Here is a 6000-nt window from a genome sequence, read left to right as displayed (position 1 = left end):
CTCAAACGGCCTCATTTTGCTTTTCTTCAAACTAACAAAACTTCAGGAGGGGAAAATGTTGCTGAATTACACACGAGGAGAGGCGAGGAAAGGCAACATCTGTTATACCCGGCATCGAGGGGATCACTCGTACAAAGGCTCTCGCTCACCCACACCAAGCCTGTAATTAGACACCGTGTGGGCAGGTCTGCACCTACTGTCGTGGGACTGATTCCAAGTGAAAAAGGCCAGTAGCCACCAGGCTTTGACAGGGAGCTGGCTGAACAGAGCCTGCAAAGCACTGACCCCTTCTGCATTCACAGTGGTAAGTGCTGAAAAATTGCTGGGGTTTGGGGATGGGTGTCTGTACGAGCTGTAGGTCGGGACTTCAAGGACTCCTTAGCTTAAAAATAGCCAGGCTGAATGGTGTGGTCTGAGTGAGCATGCAAAAAGCAAACAGCAGCACTCAGAGAGGGACCCTGGGCAGCAGCTAGGAGGCTTAAAACTTTTCAATTCCAGGAAATCCCAGTAGGGGATGAGAATTTCTGGGCTGCGACAATGCAACACAGCCAGGAAAACAGGGTGGATTCAGTGGGGCTAAGGTAATTTGAGGCTGAATATATCCCTGTTTTTAAAGGAAGAACCAAATGACAGTATTTGCAGATGGTAGCTGGACTTCTTTCATTTTTAAGGAAAATGCATTAAAAACACAAGTAACAGCAGAAATTAAAAAGGAGGATAAAACAGGCTACATATTTAAGCATTATTAGGGCCACAGAAAATTTAAAGGGAGAATGGAAATGGGGAAGAATTCTAGAGCTGTTTTGTGGAAGAAGGTGAAAAAAAGACTTTTTTTGGTAGACTACTGTGCACAGGGGAACTTGAACTAGTCATTGGGAAGGGCTATTCTGCACTTCAGAAATGGCAAAAGGACAACAGTGTTGGTCTTGGAGTTGACTAAGTTTAAAAGCAACCTAGTCCTGGAGATGAACAGTGGAGATCACCTGGGGAGGACAGAAAAGTGGCCAGGTGATGGCTGCAGGTCAGCTGAAGGCTCCCTGGTTACTCAGAATTGGCACAGCCACTTCCTAAAACTGAATCACTTTTGTTGTTGGTTTGTTTGGGGTTTTTTATGATGCTTGTAATCAGATTAAATTATCATAATTGTCTCTGTAAACTTGTATGTATGAATACCATGTAAGGTCAAGGTGAGAACCCTATTATTTAGGAAATCTGAGCAAATACTGCATAGTAGGAAGCCAGACTTGTTATTAAATATGTTTTCTTCACAGATATCCTACCATTTCCTAAGTTGTTCACCAGTTCTAAGCAACTGACCTAAACAACTTACATCTTACTGCACCCTCCAACATACCTACCTAACCTTTTATTGGAGCTCTTCCCACATTAAATGTCTCAAGAAAATAATTTGCATCACTATTCTGAGTCATTCAGGTCAATGTCCTAGTCCACTGTTTCAGATTCAGTTTAAGAGGTCAATTGGCACTCAGAAAAATCTCCTACCCAGACCAGACAATGTGTGTGAGCCCTGCCTTGCCATGGTTATGGCTTTGGAGGAAGAAAATTTCCAAAAGGTTCTGCACATCTTTGTTCTGCTACAAAATTGATTTCTCTCATATTAAATTTGTGGGTTCCAGAGCTGTTCAATTAAGAGCCGTTTCCTCCTGCAGAACTTCACTAAAAGCTGGTGAGCAAGCAGGAAAGGAGGCTGACCAATGTCAAGATGATTTTTACTTGTTAGTGCTCATCTGTACTGAAGCAGTGTCAAAGAACCTTCATCCAGAATCAGGACCCTGCATTGGGCTGTTCATGGGGAGGAGCTGGAGATGAAATTAATTCTTTCACAGCCAATTACTCTGCTACCTGAGTTATCACACCATATCACCAGCATTTTCCTCAGTACTCTGCACTCCAGTTTTGAGTATTTGATAGTTATTTAATAGTCTGCTCGGGTACTGTGCCTGAGCCACTGATTGTGGGCTGTGCCTAGGAAAAATGGCATTCTTTGTGTGCTTGTATAGAGTGGGTTGAAGAACAAAATCACATTCAAATAAACAACTAAAAATAATATTGTACTTTCAGGGATTTGCATATATAATAAAGGATAAATATGTACATGATCCCATTATGAGGCCTAAAGATACTATTGTAATTTTTTTTCATTTTCTTTCTGTTACCATTTAAAGTAATGTTCAACACTTGGGTGTGCAATTAGTTCTCTAAATGCCTCACACTCAAATCCAAGCAAGAATTTGCTGGGAGAACAAGAAATTTAACCTACAACTCCTATATCCAAAGCTTATATGTTAAACTCTGGATGGGTTCTCCTCCTTTGTATTGATTTACAATTTTAACTGAATGCTGAGCCAAACTGCTGAAAAACAAGAAAGAAATAAAACAGTGGAAAGAGAGAACTGCAAAGATATTCTCATTCTCTGCTTAAGGACAGTGCCAGTGCAGGGAATAGAGGAAGTATGGCTGCAGTGGTAAAGCAAGAAAAAAATGGGGAAAAAAAAAATCACACATCAAAAGGACCTGAAAGAAGGTAGAGAACTTAAACTTCAGTATTGAAGGGATAAAGCAGACCTGAAAATTGGAAAGTAGTATTCTCCCAATTTTATGTGTGGAAACAAAGAATAACAAGTTCCTTGGCACTTCAAAAGTCACTACTAACACATAAGCAAGACTTTAAAGGTCTTTTCAGTTACAGCTTCCTCAAATGTTCACCTGAGATCTGCAAAGATGACATGCAGTGTGACAGCATTTAATTTCCCAGACACCAAAAAACAGTCCTACATCCAAAAACTCTACTTTTTTTTTTTACTATACTTTAGCCTAGATGTCAGCATTTTTTCAGTCTGAGCTCACGTCCAGTACTATCAATTGTTGAAAGCTGGCATTCAGTGTAATGCCAGAAACTGATTCCTCTAAAACCTTTGTCAGTGATGATCCAAGCATGAGCACTGAGGTAAAAAGATCCCTGAAGCTAAAAAACCAAAATCACACCTTGATCGTGGTAAGCTATATGATATGATAATGATATGATATTATATGTAATATGACATGATGGTTCACAGTAGCAAGGACTGTATTTGTAAATCCAGGAGCTGCCTTCTAGCTCTTCCAACTAAAGCCTGAAATGCAATAATTACTCAATTTTTAATCTACTTAATCCATGCGTTTAATTTTAATCTACTTAACTGTTGTAGTATCGCATGTGTATAATTTTACTTTCTTAATCAAAATAACAAGTGGCAGAGATCTTCCTAAAATCCGAGTATCATGTGGCTTAAAATGTTGATCTTATAAGACTGTCAGTTAGTTTGTCATGTCATGTAAGTGAACTTAATTACAGAGCTTAATCTTTTAACAGTTCTTCACGATTTTTCTTTCATGAGTGAGTGGAGAAACTCTCCTGTGGAGAATTTCATTATTCTGCCCCCGGCTGATGCTGGACTGAAATTCAACAGGTCTGCAATTCCTCAGGTCATTCATCCTAGTTTTTTTATGTAATATCATATTAGTTTCCTTCAAATTATGTATCTGGACTTTTCTTACAAATCAATAATTTGAAACAAAAAATACCAATAGTTTTTTTGATAGTTTCTTTTTTTTAAGAATCTCAGCTATGAGTTACTGAAGTCCAGTGATTTTTGAATTTCCAGTTCCAACAACAGCTATTTTACATCAGATCTAAAATTATTGTCTGAACAGAGAATTACTGTGAATTCATTATTTCCCTGCTGTGAATTTCACCTGGTTTTGGTAAAGATAGACAAAAAAGATATTGTATCTTTTTAATTATTTCATGCATCAAATATTTTTCCTTAATTCCAATGCCCATAAATTATACATGTCGACATTGTTAATTTCCCTATGAAATCTGTGTAACTTTTAGCCACTAATTCCAAGTTATCAATATTGCTCTTTTTTGCACCCCTGCTTTCTTCTCATTTCTTTCACTTTACCAAGTTACTCATATGTTTTTAATTTATTTTCCATTACTTTTTTTCAGCATAAAGCTCTCTAATTCTCATTAAGGAAAACAGCAGCCATCTTTGTATGCTGGTACTGCCCACCAGAAAAAGAGATAACAAGGGTTATAAGAGAATGGTGAGTAAAATTCGTTGCAATTCAATACATAACAAATGTTGCTTAAAATGTTAAAAATATCTATTTATGGCAGTGAAATCATTGGGTTAAAATACTGAAAATGAGAACTCCTGAGATTTGGCTTTGCTTCTCATGAAGGCTCTGTGTGCCTGCTTGTGTGCATGTCCTAAGGAAGGTGTGTGGGCACATGTGTGGGACTTAAAAATACACTGCAGACAGTGATTATGCAGACTTTCTCATATCTCCCCAACCCTCCACTGTGGCCCATGAGTCACTGATTGAGCAATGGTGTCCTGAAGGTGACTTGATGTCCTGTTGTGAGGAACAACCACTGCTCCAGTGGAGCTTTTATACAATAGGAGCAGGCTGGGAATATTTGCAATTCTTTTTTTCTAGGTTGAACATCAATTTAAGAATATTTAGTGCAGGTTTTGCATGTCTTCTGTGCGTTGAGATGTTACCTGAGCTCAGCATGGAGCAGCCTCCTGCCAGCAGCACTGGGTAGGCTGAGCTCACATTCACAAACAAGTTGTTCCAGTTCCTCTTGTTCAGCACTACGCCTCCTAAATGCCCAGTGAAAGAATTTTCAAATTGCATGCTGCCTGAACTCTTTTTACATAGTTTTTTAACCTCTTTGCAATCTTTTTTTCATTAACATAGACTGATACAGAAAGGCTCCCCACTAAAAAATTATCTTCTACCCAAACTACAACCCTCTTAATTAATTGTATCAACTTTCTCCAATTGATAAAATTTCTGCTACTCCTTTTATTTCCCTGGCCACATGTACATTTCTATTTTCTGCCCTCAAAGGAAGATCCTTTGAAGGAAATTACGGATCACTTTTATTTGGCAATGATCTCCCACATCTCCTTAAATCATTACTTGCCTTTCAAGTTTTGGGTCTGAAAAGAAATTCTACTCTCCTTCCTGCTGTAGTGTTCCTGACAGGGACTGTACATCTCCTGGGTGGGGGGGTTGTCCATTAATATTATATATCCTGTGGAGCTCTCCAATTCATTTGATGAGTCACATCAGCTGTGATTTTCCTGCACTGTCATCAGGTTCTCATCACGATGATGGGCACCATGACAGACATTCCAGCTGGATGGAGCTGCTCCTTCTGGCTGACAGCTGTGACCTCTCTGTTCCTGCCCTTCACCAGCTGCTTAGAATAGCTCCTGATCCTTTTCTCTCCTATTTTACTGCCAGACTTCCTCTCTGCTTTCCACTCTCCTCGAGCAGATACTTTTCCTCTCTGGTAACTACATCAATGGACAAATTACGTTTAGGGTCAGAACTGTATTTCTAAGGAAATTTCAGGATTCCTCTCAGCTCTGCACTTTGCAACTCCTGCTCACTGCTGAGATATTCATCCTCACTCCTCTGCCCCAACACACAAACAAAGCAAGCTCTTACCAAACAGGGACTTCAGAGTTTATTAGAGAGTGCTCTGACCTGTCCCGTTTGGCTTTGTTAGGAAACCATGTCATTACAGCCAAGTAATCCCACTTCCATCAAAAACAAGCACAGAGGTGGATCACACATTCCTCCTGTCTGACACGTGTCACACAAGCTTCCAGGACAAATTCTGTAAAATTCCCAATTGATTCTGAAAGCATTTTGTAGTGTCAGGGACCTTTGGAGGGTTGTGTTTCTGGCTTTCTCACACCTGTAAAAACATCCCTTGGAGAGTGCTGTGCACATAGCGAGATTATAATCACTGAAATTATCACTTTTTCTTAATATTTCTAATGAGCTATCTCAGTGGCCAGGGGGGTAACTCAAATTTTTGGTTTAAAAGTAAAGCAGTATGTTGGAAATGGGATGTGGGTGCCATAGGAAACACCTAAAAGAGGAAATTGAGAACAGTGAATGAGGCAAACA

This window comes from Vidua macroura, chromosome 8 (assembly GCF_024509145.1).
Source record: "Vidua macroura isolate BioBank_ID:100142 chromosome 8, ASM2450914v1, whole genome shotgun sequence".
NCBI classification, from domain to species: domain Eukaryota; kingdom Metazoa; phylum Chordata; class Aves; order Passeriformes; family Viduidae; genus Vidua; species Vidua macroura.
Note: the sequence above shows the minus strand (reverse complement) of the source record.